Here is a 16,909-nt window from a genome sequence, read left to right on the forward strand (position 1 = left end):
AGAAGGCTGTCTTGTACATCAAATAAACTATTCCACGTTAGGTTAAGATTTCAATATCTGGTTTACTCCAAGATTGTTTTGCAAAGAAGAAAGGATTTCCAGCCTCAGGGAGTCTCAGACCAGATGTTAGTACAGCGAGACATCCAGAGCACTTCAAGTTTACAGTGGCATGCAAGAGCCTGGCAGGAATGTGCACAGAGAGCTGCAGCTCTCACCCGGGCATGGCAGGTGGGTGGTGGAGTTAAGCTGCATAGATTCCTTCATGAGCTTTTGTTCATGGTGCACTGAGCAGCCTTGAACTGCTCCCTGAGCAGGCAGTTTGGGGCTGGGGAATGCTCCAGCAGATCCTGCCCGTGTTGTGTCCAAATGTTTTTCTCCTTGACAGGTGTATTGAACCCATGTCTTGGTATTAAGGGGCTTCTGCCTTTTATGGGGTTGTGCCAAGATGTGTTACCCCACAGTCTCTTTAGAAAAATCTCATTACAGCCATCTGGGAAGAACTCAGATGAGAGATTAAAGAACTTCTCTGCCGCTGCCAGCTGCTTTGTTTATCTCTGCTCCTCAATCCACTGGGTCTGGATTGCTCTCTGTGGGCCTGGATCTCTCTAATGTTCAATTTAAATGTATCTTGCCAGGTTTTGTTGTGGATACTTTGCACTGCTGTTCTTCAAGTGGAGAATTAAAAGCGAAGCTTAAAAAATCCACAAATGTCTTCCAAGTGAACCTGGGCACCAACAGGGAGGAATTCACACATGCAGAATCCAAATAATCCATTGCTTTCAGTGACAGCAATCCCAATAGTCCAGCCCTGGAATAATAGGATGAAACACCATCCTTTATACAAATGGATTATGAATAGCAAAGCTATAAAGAAATGTCTCAATAATACTTCAAACATCAAATAACCACGAGTCTGCATAAATAAAACATGAAAAAGAACCTCTGGTTCTGTATTCTCTTATTTGTGTGTGTAGCTTTAGCTCAAGTACATAGGCAAGTACTGTTACAGTCAGCAAAGAAATGTGAATGATTGATGGGTGTGAGTAAAGGGCTTCATATGAGAGTCTGAGCCCATCTAAATAATGTATTTGTATCACAAGTGACTGTGTGGAACCAGAACTGAAGACCTATGTAAACTGCAATAATAATGAATAAGTCAGCCATATAACCCTTGCAAGTCAGTCAAAAATAATCATTATTAGGCCTTTTTAATTTGTATGCGATCGCTCAGTAAGACTGAGCACTTAATTCTTTTAAAGAGATAACGCTGTTATAGAAATATAGGACCCAAAGGATGTAACATTAAAAAATGTTTCCACGTAAGTCAGTAAGCAAAAATCACTGCATTCAGAGCAGCCCTGTCTTGAGACCCAGTGCCTCTGGGAAAACTGCAGGCTCCTTTTCACCTTGGTGCGTGTAAGCTGTGATGCTTTGGTCTCTTAGGGCTCAAACCTGAATGAAAACAGCACCCCACGTGTTGTCCAGGTTACAAAGAGAGAAAGCAGAGCTGACATCTCATTCACTGCCAGAGAGAGAGCTGGAAATGGGAGAATATTTTACATGCATGTGTTATCTTGGGGGAAAAAAGTGTGGGGCTTTGCCTGTTGCTCAATTGAAGTATCAGGATTAACCTTTCATGGGAAAATCTATCAAGTCCATTGAATCTTTCTGATACTAATTAGCAAGCACTTGATGGCTGATTGTCATGTAATCATGAAAAGGTCAATGAACCTACAAGCTGGTAGAGAGATGTTCCTTCCATGTCAGCTCTCCTTGCTGCAGTGCATGCAGTGTGAGTTGGGTACTCCAGCCTTGGCTGGATTAAGGCCACATTAATTAATTAATTGGATTAATTAATCATCTGGTCTGTTCTATGGCTGTAACCGTTCCCAGGTTTGCATTAGGACTTTATTAATGACACATCCAGGTTTTTTCCTGTCAAGTACTGTCTTGAAATGCTGGACGATAGCATTTCTATGAAAAATGTACTCTAGTTGTCTGTCTATCTAATTGAAGCAAAACTGTTGGTTTCTGGACTAGCATAAACAATATTTTCCTTATCCTCAGAGAGTATCTGTGATTGGATTTAGGGCTATTGGTGGTACTTGTCTAATACAAAAGATGGTATCATTAACATTTAAAAGCACTCCTGAGCACACCTAAGATTTTTCAATAAATTACAGCGTGCATACAGCACACCTGATGGCACACTATAATTAAACCAGCACCGTCAGCACTCATCTGCAATGCCTTCACCCACTGTCAAATTCAAGCAGGCAAATCTGCCTTCTGAGCCTTGAAAGCTCTGAGTTTGGCTTAAAAATAGTATTTTGTTTTAATATTATATTCTCCCTGTATGTTGCTGTGTATGTACAGTTTAGGTGAACGTGTATGGATGTGTGCATGAATTCAAGTGCAGAAAAACAGCTAGAATAGGTGCAGATATTGGCTACGCAGCAAAGGATGTAGGAACATCAGTGGTACAATTAGTAACACAATAATCTTGTGAAGGGCAACCTTATTTCACTGATTGTCTTCAGGAAAAGAGCTCTGCTTTCTTTTCTGCTGTGAGAATTATCTGAGAGCTCTTGCTGAATTTCCCTAGCTATGTTGCTGAGGGCTTTTTTTTTTCTGCCACGACCAATAAAAGGCATTCTTGAAGTTATGGGAGGCAAAGAAAGAGAGAAAGAAAGAAAGAAAAAAAAGAAACCAAATGAGGCTGTTATTGCCTGGGAAGTCACTTTGCAATGGATAAAAGGTCACAGCAGTTTTTCGTCAGAGGATTTTCCTGTTGGGAGTATTTATCATCTATAAAGTGCTGCATCTGCGACCTTTGTGAGTATTTTATCAATAACAAAGAACTGAATAATTCTGCCATTTTTGAAAAACCGCTCATCTATATTTAAACAGCGTGGAGTAGAAAATGTTTGGGCTGAGAGCTTTGGAAGCGAGGTGCATGCAGCAAATGCTGTTGCTTATGGCTCTTAATAACTTAACTCGCTGCATTTGGTCAAAGAGGCAGTAAGGTGTAAATAACCTCATGTTCAAAAAGAAAAGCTGCAGCAGGTCTGCAGGAGATCTAGAACCTTCTAGAAACGTCCATCCTGATTTGATCTGAGATCTGTTACCAACGCATGTGGTTGACAGGGGGAAATGGTCAAAACCCATTTTGGGGGAAAACAACTCGATCTTAAAAAGTGTGTTTTGAAAGTCAAAAAGTGTTTGTCTAGAAGGAGGAGTACACTGCAAGAATAATTAAAAGGCTGCTTGTATTATTAATAATCTGATTAAATAGAAATGAACACTCAACCGGTTTCTAATTCTAAGATTAATTGCAGTGGGTTAGCTAATTAGCAGGCATTGAATAAACCTGTGAGAATGACTTGCTTTTTTGAAACTTTTATCAGAGGCAGAGCTGAGGCAGGCTCCCAGTCTCATTAACAGTGTAAATAGCCCCAGTGGCTGCGTTGCAGCCAGGCAGCAGCACTCCACTGCTCTCCAGTTATTGCAGGAATTGTCATAAAGGTATGGGAAGCCTATTTTTCTTAATGAGATAATGCAGTCTAATGCTATGCACTGTGGTGTTCAGTGGTAACGTGAATTAATAGAGCAGCAGTTTTGGGGTGCTGCTCACACTACTGTATTCATTGAGACTGGCTTGTGGTTAAAGACTGTGGCACTTTGTTTTTATGGCTTATTACAGTGCTTATTCTTCTTCCCAACTTGTTGTCCACTTTGATGTTTGGGCTATTGAAGTTTGATGCCCTCTGCTGTAGCCTGGGACCTGTATGAGGGCTGCTGTGTGGGGGTGGTGGATTCAAAGGATACCGAGGTGTGGAGAGGCATTTTTTGATTGATGTGAATTACATTTTGAGAAGAACGTCAATATATCCAGAAGCATGTTCTGGAGTTCTCCATCTAATAGTGCATGCTTGGAGCTATTGCCTTTGGTACAGTTTTCTGAGTTTCTTTCTCTGTACGGTAAATACCAAGCTGCGTACTTCTTTTCTAAGGAATCAGAATAACCAAGGGAAGAGATAGATATTGTGTTCAGGATATCTGCCTTTTTTTATCTCGTGGTGCGCTGAGAAAAAGCTCTATTTTCCTGCCTCAGATAACCTACATCTCAGGAGGGTTTCATAGCTGTGTGAGGTGTCAAAGGGAGGTAGCCCTGCATCAGGGCTCTCTAGGGACAACAGATTTCATTGTAGGAGTTGGCAGAATGTGTATACATGTGTATGTATTTTATATAAATGTGTATGTATGTATTTAGTTCTGGTCAGGCAGTATTCTTTCTTTTACTCTCTTTTGCTCATTGTATTATACTTAATATTTAGATATGTTTTTCTCTTCCGTGTTCCTCAAAAGACCATAGTGAGTGCATCAGGCAGACCATTAATGGATGTAAATTTCCTGCCACTCACAAGGCTCTTGCGAAGAATTATAATACTTTACAGGTAGTATTAGGCCAGGGATGCCAAAACTACATTAAAGTGGCTCTCTGCTAACATTTGAGTGTAATAACCAGGGTCTGAGCTGGCGTGATGACCAGCTGCAAATATTTTCTCAATTGATGTTTTCAGCCAGTAAAGTCTTAACATAAAAAGCTCTCCAGAAAAACAGGAAGACCAAACTCAAGAGAAAGGTCATCGGGGGGTGTGGGAGGAAGATGATGATTGCTTCCTAATATATAACCGCATTCCACTTCTGTATTTTGAGTTAGGAAGAGTTACATCTTCTGAAGCACTTGCTCCCTCAGAAATGTTAAGGCTGTATCACAGGGATTGTAGTAGCTCCGAAAATACTGAGGGAACTGAAGGTAAGATTTGAACTTGGTGAGAACCCAGAAGTTCTGCTTTTGGAAAAAAAAAAACATATATATATATATGGGAAAAATTGCAGTATTTATATGTTGTATTCAACAGAATGTTGGAAATGTTCAAATAATTTTGTCAGGACAGTATCTCTGATTAAAGCAGATTTTAATTGCAACAGTGGGTGGCTCTCCCACAAGCAGGAGAGCATGCTTATGGGCACAACGTGACAGTTTTATACCTTGTTTCCCCCCTTGCCTCCCCCTGATTCTCAAATCTTTTAGATATTTGCTCTTACAGGTGAGAAATTGCAGCAAAATAACTTAGCGCATTTGCTGAAGAAAAATAAACAAAAAATGTCACTATTCTTCTATTATTTCTGTTTCTGTATTCTTCTAGTGTTTAGAGGCTGGATTTTAAATAATTAATGCTTCCAGAAAATAAATTTCAAGGTTATGTGAATGAGAATCATTTTTGAGGCCACATCTGCAGAAGTGTTATTCTGCTGGGTGAAGTATCTATCTGTGTATATTTAAGCAACCTAATATCTCAACACATGCATACAAAACAATCCAAGCTGCCTTCATTCATTCAGTGCTTTTCATATTTGAATTCTGTTCTTAATTCTAAGGTCTTTATGAGAAGAGCTGTCAATTTCCCTAACTCTGGGTCTCCTAAAGTCACAGACCTGTTTCTGGGGGCATGGAGTTGTCCCTGAGCCATGAGTGTTGATGGAAGTGCTAACACAGTCACTAATTTGGGAACACAAATGCTGTCATATGATTTATATATATAACTATATATACAATTTATGAATAATGATGGTGAGCACATTTTAAATTCTTAAAATGGAATAATGGGTTTTATTTACTGATTTGAAATAGCATGATTCAGACAGGCTTGAGGGTGAGCTAGAAGTCAAGGTTCACTGCATACGGATATGGAATGGACATTCTGGTCTGCAAAAGTTGGTGAATTGAATTGTGCTTTCTCACTCTGTCACTGAATTGATGCAGTTACATAAAATGAAAAGTAACCCTGAGATGTCCGAAATTTAGCTTGGTGTTATATAGGAACTATGGCAAAAGAAGGTTGGCTGGCACAGCTGCAGAAGGTGAAATAGTGGAATAAAATAGCTGTAGCCAAAAAGGACACTGTGTTCTAATGACAGTGGAGTGCAATCAAGAGAAGACAGAGTTATTTTAGACAATGTGTCAGAAACTAAAAGTCATGGAGTGACCCTCCCAAACCTGATTAATGCAGTTTGACTCAACCTATTGTTTAATCTCACTTGTCAGATCTGCAAAACACATTTTCAATCATCTTGAGATGCTTGTCATCTCACGGCAGCATCTCCAGCAGCAGTTTTTGGCAAATGAGTCAGAGAAGTAATTAAGAAAATGAGTCAGTGCTATTGCTAGCCAAAGAGGAAAATTGTCAAGGAAACAGAATGAAGGCAAACATTTAAGAAGTGATTTCAGAGTTCTTAAGCTGTCATTAGAGCCCCATTCATCTGACTTGGTGGTAGAGGCCTACAGGTAGTGATTGTTCACCTCCTTCCAGCTTTGGGTCACTTTGTACTGGAGATCTGACATGCTGAGTCTGAATTCAACAGGGAAAACTTGGGATAAGCACATACTGTGCTTAAAGGGTTAATGAGCAGAGCTCAGAAGTACCCCTCTTCTTTTCTTTACATCTGACCAGCTTATAGTAATCATGGTTCATGCAACAGAATGTTGTCTTCCCGGAATGGTGCACAATATGCTACTCTTCTTCTAAGCTTATGTTATTTTATTATGAATAATCAGCAAAACGGTGTCAAATTCCTTTTGCAGTTTTGTTGTTTGTTTCAAGCTGTTAACTTTACTGAGGACTTGAGCACTGTAGCACAACAGCATTTTTCTTAGTATGTGTGTTTATAAATGTGTGTGTGCATCTATACATATGTGAAGTTTGCACGATGCTATTTGTGCAGCATGTTGTGGTGTTACTAGTGATAGAGCCCTTGGCACAAATCAATCTGAATTGTAAGAAGAATTTGCTGACTATTTGCCCATGTTTTGGAGTCAGACTCTGGATAACTGAGCTTTTTCACTCCAATTCTCATAATGTTAGAAATATGAGCTAAAAGCCATCTGAAGCAACGCCTAAGGTTGTACAGAATGAATCAGAATGTTACAGCTCTTCATTTCCACCCAAGTCTAGAAGTAAAGACAGAATTGCTGTATATGTGTTGAACTCTTTGCATTTGTAGATAAATGAAGTCTTGGCAGATGGCTGAGTTGTTAAGATAGAATGACGTTCATTCCATCCAACCAGTGTCAACTATTCTGGATGCATCTGGAGATGCAGCATCGTTTACTTTAAGACTCCAGAGACAGCCCAGCTAGCTGCAAGGAGCTTTGTAAATTCCATCCCCTCTTCTCCACAAGGGACTGTTCAGTGCTCAGTGTCTCAAAAGCTTAACAGAATCTTCCTTACTATAAATTTTAATTTGATGGAACTCTAAAATATCAAAATGTCTCTATATATTTTCTAAATAGTTACCATGTTCAATTATTTAGATCACATCCAGGGTTCCCTTGAAATAATTTTAAAGTTTTACAAAGAACAATGTAAAGTAAACTGTACAAACGGGTTTGTGAACTGACACCACTGAACACAGAAGAGATTGCAGTCAGATTTTGAATTAAAATTCAAGGGATTTTTCACGTGCCAAATCAGATAAAAGTACTAAAAATTACAAAGGAACTGGAAATGTTTTATTAATGCTTTGGCTTTTCTTTACCAATAATGTTTTTGTTTTTTTCTTCTGATGTTATTCTGTACACATTATTTCTCTTTTGCAGTTTTGTTGAGGGCTCTTAAATAAATAAAAATTTAATCTGGACTTGTGTATACTGGGAATTTTAGTCCACAGGCATTAATGTTAAAATATTTCAACTTTTGCAAGTAATTTCTTCATGTGGGTTCCGGACTCTGAGCAGTTGTGAGGAGAGAGGAGACACAGATGTTTAGGCCTCTGCAGGCAGGTAAGAAGAGTCCTAGGTAGCATGAGGAGTTTAAAAAATGTAGCTGCCGCTTTTCCTGCTAATAGGGGGCTGTAGGAGTGCTCGCCTTGCTTCCAGCCTTTGTGTGCTCCTCACAATCCAACTTCCATCTTTTCTACTGATGATTCTTGGTGCTCATGCTGGTTGAGGCTGAGCTGTTTCGTTACTCTGCAGCTCTCAGGGAGGGCGCTTCTGTTTAGGACCAGATGGCAGTCGCATTGTTTTGCTGATTCTTCCTGGTGTGGTAACCACTGGGTTGAAATGCCAAAAGGATTCTTTGGGTTTCAGTCTCTTCAAAAGCTGCACTAATCACTGACAGTTCACAGATATTGTTATCCTTCCCTAGGGTAACAAAATCTACCTAAATGAGTGCTAATCCTTTGAGTTTTGCTTCAATTACGTAAGCACAGGATTGAATGACCGCCTTTACTTATTTGATAATAAGCAATGAGGAATAAGGTTATCCTGTGGTAATGAGACTCTGCGGAGTTGCATGATTTGTGATATAGATGAGTCCTTGAATTCCAGTATAGGATTAGCTACCAACCCTTCTACTTTGGGATGCTGCCTCAACAAAACGTCCCATGCCTGCCTTTGACGCTGGGGTCTTTCACCCCATGTTATAGCATGTCATTCATAGAGATGCAGTGCACTTTATATAGAAACATGTTTTTATTCCCCCTTTTTTCAACACAGCAGGAACACTGATGAATTTGGTTTGTGTCCCATTTTAAATTTGCAGTTGTAATTTTGCCTCAAGCCCTACTACAGAAAACTCAGATCATGAGAATGGTGAGTCAGATTTTAAAATAGCAAGCAACAAAACTCCATCTATGCTTCTCTTCTTTTTGGTTGGATCGTATTTCCTTAATCTCAGTCATTCTGGCTTATTTTGGACGCCAGTCAGACTGATGCACCTGCAGAAAGCAGCGTTTCCTCCACTGTGGTTTTATTTGGAGGTGCATGAGCTGCAGAAATGCAAGATGCTCCAGTTGCCCCTTTGCTCTCCCAGCTCCGGACACTGGGATGCCTTGGTGGCACTTTGCAGCACCTCTCCCCACTGCCAGCTCTGCCTTGCTGCTCCACAGTACAGTCAACAAAGCAAGTGGTAAATTTGACTTAATAAGAAACAGTAATCCAAGCACTTAAAAATAGACTGTGCTTGATTTTGTTTTTTAATCTTAAAAGAGAAGCTTTTGTACTAGATTTGTTCAGTATTCATAAAATGCATCTTGGGGTTTACTTATTTATTACACACTGTATTTATTCTCCTGCTTTATATTTAAGGGAAACATCAAGAAGCCTTGAATCAGAACCTATCAGCTCCCAGTTTTACTTGTTGCATCTAAATCTGCCCCCTCCAGAAGCCTGCCCCTTACAAAAGAAAAAAAATAAAAATCAGAAGATGCAAATCCCCCGAGCACCAGCAAGTCAGAGATCAGCTCAGCAGGGAGAACTCCCATCCTAGAATCAGAGAATAATAGAATCATTAAGTTTGAAAAAGATCACTAGGATCATCTAGTCCAGCTGTGAGCCCATCACCACTAAACCATGGCCCTCAGTGCCCCAGTGATGTGTTTCTTCAACATCTCCAGGGGCAGCCACTCCAGCATCTCCATGGGCAGCCTGTTCCAGTGCCCAGCCACTCTTTTTCTCCTCCATCGCTGGCAAACACTGTGCAAAGAAGCCCTTGAGAGTGGTTCCAGTGAGCGGGATCAGTTTCAAAGCAGGTCTGGGTGATTCCAGTGAGAAACCTGGTCTGGAGATGAAAAATGTGATATTCCTGCTGTTGTAGTTCCTTCTCCTACCTTCTAAAATGGAGGGAACTATGGCCCGAATCCTTGCTATTTTTACCTTCTCCCCTATGCTGTACTCGAGCAGAGTTTAATGGCAATCTTTATAACCCTTGTCAAAACTTATACTTTTAAAACAATAGGAGGAGAATTCTCAGGGGAATGCATGTCTGGTGTGGGGCAATTTTACTTTCTGGCTAAAAGGAGAATCCAGGACGTTTAAAAATATAAAGCAATTTCTACCGGTTATTTTTCACTTTAAGACACTGAGGCAGCTTGTAAAGCCCATCAAATGCCTGATGTGAGCTCTAATGAGTTTTAACCTTGCTTTTTTGCACAAAAAGCTTTGCAGGCTTCCTGTGCTCATTGAAAAATGTGGTATTTATGGATGCACAAATTGTTTCAAAACCACTCAGTAAAATCCCTATGGACATGAGCACTGCTAATATTCATGTACTAGCATTTGAATCTTCCTAGAAATGCAGGTTTCAGCTCCAGTTTTTGCTTTCTACAATATTTGAGAGCCGAGTTAATCTGTGACTGCATCAACACGAGGCTACCGTTGCAAGGATGTCGTTTCTTCTTAGTGGCCCTGCAGTTCTCCAGTGTTCACCTAGAATTCAGATGAGGGGGAATTGCTTTGCTCCCGTTGATCAGGTATTCTAGAAGGAGAGATGGACCTGAGCACAATGTCATACATTTAAAATGCTGACAGACTGATTTAGTACTTGCTGACAACTTGGGTACACACTATAATCTCACTTCAGACACTGTGTAGAGCAGTACTGTCGAAATAGTGTTTGGGACGTCACTCTTCCAGCAGTCTTAGTGACAAACTTCAGGATTAAACTCACACAGGGCATAAGTTTCTTTTTAAGGAGCTGAATGCAGAAGGCATTGCCGTAAGCTGTGGCCGTGCCCCTTCTCATTTTATAGGTAAATGGTCTGTGGGTTCCATAGTGTTGATATGCATGCAATATAGTATGAAATACTGAATGTTGAATGTAAAGTGGAAGCATCGCCAAATGTGTGTACAGTTGTTGTGGTTTAACTAAAGCAAAGATTTAAAAATGAAGAAATAAAGAGAGGGGCTGTTGCCGATCTCCAGAGGCTGAAATTTAAGAAGGAAACCTGACTTTCCTCCTGCTGGAGATGAATGCTCTCCTTATGGTGTGGAGGCCCAGAAATAGGCTGTTTGGGGATGCAGAAAGTAAGCCTGTAAGGTGGTGACTCACGGTCAAGGGTGGAGAGAGATTGGTGGAGGAGTGGTTGGGCTAGGTGTGTCTGTGGTTAAGGTGATTATTAATAAATAGAGACTGCATTGCTTTCAGGAATAATCAGCTTCTCACAGTGAGAATGATCTTTTTTCAGTTCAAAGGAAAGAGAGTTAGCCTGGGGACTAGAGCTGTGGGATGGGTTTGGATAGTGATGGAAGGACAAAAGGGCATTTATTTTAAACCCCTTTAATTCCTGTTCATATCTTCAGAGATACTATAACTAGCACACAATGATGCTATTCCTCTCTCTGTTGAACGTGGGGAACTTTGCCCCCATCTCTTCTTTCTCTGCTGCTACCGTGATTGAATTGCAAAACCCAAAATCAGCTCATGTCTCAAGTATGACGGACCACTTCGCTTTGTTTTAAGCCGTATTACCTTTCCCTGTTTGAGTAGTATTTACATATCCTTAATTGTTGATTTAAGTTCCAGCATAGCATAATACTTATTTACTTCCTTTTTTTTTTTTTTTCTGTCCTCCTGTCTCCCTCCATTAACCCCTCATATGCTGCAGAACTTCTTGCATTTTGGCCATCTGTACTGTGGGTCTGCATCTTTACCTCTGCTAAGCTGGAGAGAGAAGATGAGAGAACACATGAACAAATTCAGACTGATAATAATTTTTATAAGTGTCCAAATAATCCAGTGGCAAATCAACCCCTCATATGCATATTTACTTGGTAGTTACATACATATAAACAATTCTCATGCTGCCTTAACAAACTTCCCCTTCTACCTGCTATCCATATGTTTGGAGTGCCTCAACACACAGGTCATCCAGCTGCAGCCTCTCTTTCACTTGGTTTAGCAGGGCTCTGAAGAGTAGTTGTGGAAAGAGCAGCACGCACCTTACAAACGTGGGTCAGCTCATAGCTGAATCCTTGGTAATAGATATGCTTTTGTTCTTGTTTTCTTTACTTACATAGCAAGCACTACTGACCAGAATAGGAAAGATTGCTGTGTAGGAATAAATAAAATTCACAGTGCCTTGTTTCTGCAAACTTGAGTGTGTCAAGTAGTGGGGGGGAAAAAAAGGCAGGAACTGGACATGCTTCCTCAGAAGGTGTTGCTCTGAATGTGCAGTGCCACCAGGCTCCAGTGCTGCTCCCTGCACGACCCACTCTTGCTGGGGCTCACTGCCTGCTTGCAGGAGGAGTGGGGGGGACCCAAATTCAGACTCAGTTCCTTGTGGTAATGTCTAATCAATCTCAGAACTTTGTGCCATGTCAGGGTATCTTATCCCTGCACTCAGCAGGACTGCTCACCACCATCTCCAGCTGTCACGAACTTGGTTGCAATATCACCTGCTTGATCCTCAATGTTATTACAGAAAACTAGGAGAAATTAGAGTATAAACTGAGAAATGGAGCATTGCTTTGTGTGATTACATACCTGGCAGTTTGCCTCAGTTCAGTATATTTAGTTTTTTCCCAATGTCTGTCTCACATTAATAATTGAATATAATTTCAAATAACGCAGGATGAAATCTCTACATTTGGTAACCCCTGCGTCAGCTTCTGGGGAGGAGATGGTGCTTACCTGCTGTGTGTGTTCAGACAGCCTGAGGAGCTTCACTTCAGTAAAGATTGTGATGCAGGACCTTGAGATACGTAGTTCTGTATTAATTTAAAGCATTCATAAAAATTCAGGTGTTTAAACTTCATAATGCTAATGTTTAATGCACCAGTTAAGAAAAAAAAACAAGTATAGCATTAAAAATTTCTTCAGCTGGGAAAAAGTAGTTTTCTAATCTACCTTTCTGTTTTTACCACTTGTAGCAGTGATCACTTTTCTAATCATTAATTATGCATCTTAATTACTTTGGTCTTTACTAAAACACTGTGATCTTGTTACCTTTTGAGAGGGAGAGATTTTTTCCTAGTCAGCAAGCAATAGGAGTGATGCGGTGTTTAGTCAATGTATGAAGGCAGGAAGAAAAATCAAGAACATAATAAGCAATCAAAAAGTCAGCCGTGAGTCTTACCATTACCAATAAAATTTTACCTTGTACATAAAAGCATGTGTGTGCCTCTCAGGTCAAATCTACTGTACTTCATGTTTTATTGGTTCCTTTGATGTCAAAGGAGCTAACCTGAGCTGTTGAAAATACAGCAGGAATTACATCTTTGTGCGATGAAATATAATTTATTGTTTCCAAAAGCTCCATCTATTCTGTGTATCCTTGGCAGGCTGGATATTTTTATACCTTTGGAAACCCAATAAGCAGTGTATATTTTCACTGCTGGCCCATCTGAGTCTATAAGCTACATAAACTGTACCTAAGGACTCCTGTTGAATATCTGTTCTGTTCTGTCTCTATTTACCTCTGATTACTTGTGATATTATGGATTTATTCTGGATGTGAGTGCTAGTTGCAAGACAAGGTATTGATTCAGAATACCTGGTAATAGAACAGTAATTGCTTTGCTTTGAAATTAAGTGACCATTCTCATTTTAGAATCTATAGTATTTCATCATTTCTACTAGTATCTCATGATATGAAGTAGAAGAGAATTCACACCCAATTACCCTCACAGAAACAATAACTCATGTTGCATTTTGAAAACAAATGCCCGTCATGAGAAAATAATAAAAGAATTAGGTATTAGAATTAGGTACATTCTGTAGGTTTTTATGAGTACAAATGCAATACAAAACAATAGCCTGCAGTGAATGATAGGCTTTTCCCTCCATTACCATATTTAACAAGAAAAAGGGGAGGAGGGGGGGAGGGATGCTGTTTCCAGTGCTGATTAACTGTGTTAAGTTGGAAATGGGGGCTGATGCATTTTTCTGTTTTCCAGGATTAAATTCCCCGTGATATATAAACTGAATTGTGAAGTCGTTTGCATTTTTAAAATCATCTGTTTATGAATATCTTTGTGATAATAATTACTATTTAGATGGTTTTAATCAGGAGAGTGAGATTTTAAATGAAAAACACTGGCGGGAACAGACTTTTACCTTCTGGTCATTATTGGCACAGTTCATTCTCCTGCAGTCTGTCAGTTCATTTTCTTTCCCCCATTACTCATTTTATTTCCTCTTTCAGTGCATTCTTCCTTTCTCATTCTAATGTTTGGGCTTTTTTTCACCTCTAACCAGGGGCACAAAAATCCAAGAACAGTGCTATTGTTTTGCTTACAAACAAGGCCTCATTTGAGAGGGGATGAGAGGAATGATTGAGGGGTTTTTACCTTCAAAATGCTTAACGTGGTCTTCCATAAATTTGGGTGGAATGGGAAACCTGGTGTGGCTGCTGGACATGTAGCAAACATGAAATTGCCACCAAAAATGTAACAGTTAACAATAAATTTGGTCAGAATACTGCCAGGAATCTAAGGAAAAACGCAGAGATGGCCACATCTCTGTTCGTTCTCTTTCCTCATCTCTGCTTAGCTTGTACATTGCTGTAACTTGTTCTACTGAGTAGGTGCTGAATAAATCAAGGCAGCCTGCAAAAAACATTATGAGATGGACCAAAGCGTAGCACGTGTTCACAGTGCTCTCTATAGCTCTGTTAGTGGCTTGAGTCATCCAGCTACCAATTAACTTGGAGTAGAACACTTTAAGGAGAAACACCTTAAAAAAACAAGCTTTTTATACTTGCAAGGAGAATATGATATTATAATGTTGAGCCATTATGCTATCATAGGATTCTGACTACACAGAAATAAATCTGAAAAACTTCTGCGCTGTTTATTTTTCACATCACAGTGCATAGTTTTTTATAGTGTTCATCATTATAGTAGTCAAATTGTTCCTGTTAGTTCATGGAGCAATACTAGCATCAAGATTGTGAGATTTTTCTCTTTCATTTCAGGGTGTCAGTGGTTTACAGGGTTGTTCAGCCCAGTTCCATGACTACTGGGGTGGGGGAACCCATGGATCTGATCCATGCCCTGAAAAGGGGAAAAAGGGAAAAGGGGTAGAGAGATGAGCCTAAGTACGAAACAGTGGCAACAATCTGAGAAGAAACAAACTAATTTACTAAATATGATATCAGAATGCAAGATAACACACTGTAATACAATATAGTTAGAATTGTAGCTAATAAATCAAATATAATGAGAGTGTCTGAAAATTGAAGGCCTCACTCCAGTGCTGAGGCAAGATGTGCAGTTGTGGAAGCAGAAGTGAAGAGGGAGAGGTCTTGTGACTTTGCCTGGAGTTTTATCTCCTCTCTGAGCACAAAGTCCTCTGGGATATGTAGTTCTCCTCTCCTGGACAGGCACCTGAAACTGGAGCATTAATTCTTTAATTCCCAGTGCACTACACGATGTTATTATGCGGAATACTGATAACCAAAAATCATAAAACCATGACACATGGATGTCATGTTCAAGGCGAGGAGTGAAATGTTTCTCTTGCGTTTTAGATGTTTTCTTTTTTCCCAGCTTCTAGAAAAAGTAGGCGAGTGGAAAAGAGGAAGCATATATTTTATCCAGAGCAGAAGGAAGGGGTTTGGGCTTGCTTGTGAGAGTTAACTTCAGAGTTGCTGACTTTGGCCACAGCAGTGATTCAGATTTTCCCAGAAACTTCCAATGATGAAATTTGATTAGAATTGAAATATTTCACCTGCTTTGTAGAGGTAAAGCATTTTGGGTTTTATTGTTCATGAATTTATTAGCATCCACCTAACCTGGTGGGGATATAACGTGGGAACAGACTGAATGCTTCATACTTGTCCTTCTCCAGCAGGTCAAAATTTTAATTGAAACTTCTGAAGCTACATCCACTGGCTTCCAGCAGAACAGACTCTCCTCTGCACAGAACTGCACGGATGCTGTGGGGCATTAGCAGCGTAGTGGTGAGAGGTCCCCCAGAGCCGTTGCCTTATAGCACTGAAGTGTCAGTGGTTGCATGGTGGTTTGGAAGGAAATGAACAATTCCCACATTTTCAAACTTAAAGTTGTCTAGAAAACCTGTACAATACATTGATTGCTTCACTTTTTATTCTCGATCTAAAATATCAAAATATTGGCATTCTTGTAGAACTGAAGATGAAATTTTGCTTAGCTCAGGCAGAGGGGAATAGAAGTCATACTTTAAACTCTCTGCAAGAGGGCTCATTACTTGTAGATATTGCTTCCCGTTCAGTTTGCAGAAGGAAATGCTTGAAAAACTTGGCATCATTATCACACCTTCATATTTCCTCTTGTATTCTCTGTCTTGGTGTTTGAGCATCACTGACTTGTCTACCTTCCTTTTTTCTGGTTTCTGTAGCTGTGATTGCAGAAAGCCCCAGGCGATACATTGCTAACAGCAAGAATGCTTTTAAGAATGCTCCAGGACTAGTCAGGTACCCCATGTAGCATGTATGCATGTTATCCCTCCTCAGACTTGCTGTTGCTTATTCTGCTGGTGCTTATGGTGGAGAGTTTCACTCCTGATAGCCTTTTTGTGCAATCTAACACTCCATCTTTGAGCTCCCCTTGTCCTTATCCAACAGGGAGCCCTGTTAGCATTATAGGAATCAAGCATTTCTGGAGAAAGTAAGAAAACCCCTGACAATATAAAGGAGATCTAACAGAAGAAATAAATTGAGGTAGTGGGGGAAAGAGGAGAAGAAGCGTGAAGACGAATCATAAAGGCAGAAGAAGAAAGAGGATCAAACAGAAGGGGAGATGAAAAGCAAGAGCAAAACTGTAGGGGAGACATAAAGGGGAACATTGCAATAGCAACACCAAAAAGCTTATAGACTGAAAAAAAAAAAAAAAAAAAAAAAAAAAAAAAAGTATTGGTATGTTGAGAAATTGACTTTTCTTCAGCTGTGTGGGGTAACAGTATTTCCAGGCTTAGCTTTTGAATCTGCGTAGCAGCAAAGAAACAACCTTAACCATTGTTGTGCCAAGACTGATAGTGAGACCTTGCTCTGTGTAATGGTAGATGTCTCCACTGGGGGAAAAAGACTAAACTTTCCTTTATCAGGGCTCCTGAAACTACTCTACATATTGCAGATACAATATAGAACT

General features: G+C 40.0%; 1 long non-coding RNA gene across 1 annotated transcript; it reads left to right on the top strand.

Annotated features, from left to right (window-relative positions):
• Window positions 1-3,436: 3,436 nt before the first annotated feature.
• On the top strand, window positions 3,437-16,675 carry LOC125699729 (uncharacterized). The gene is made up of 3 exons (XR_007379685.1): window positions 3,437-3,525; window positions 15,332-15,525; window positions 15,633-16,675. It is a non-coding gene; the product is annotated as an uncharacterized LOC125699729 (long non-coding RNA).
• Window positions 16,676-16,909: the final 234 nt, after the last annotated feature.

This window comes from Lagopus muta, chromosome 13 (genome assembly GCF_023343835.1).
Source record: "Lagopus muta isolate bLagMut1 chromosome 13, bLagMut1 primary, whole genome shotgun sequence".
NCBI lineage: Eukaryota > Metazoa > Chordata > Aves > Galliformes > Phasianidae > Lagopus > Lagopus muta.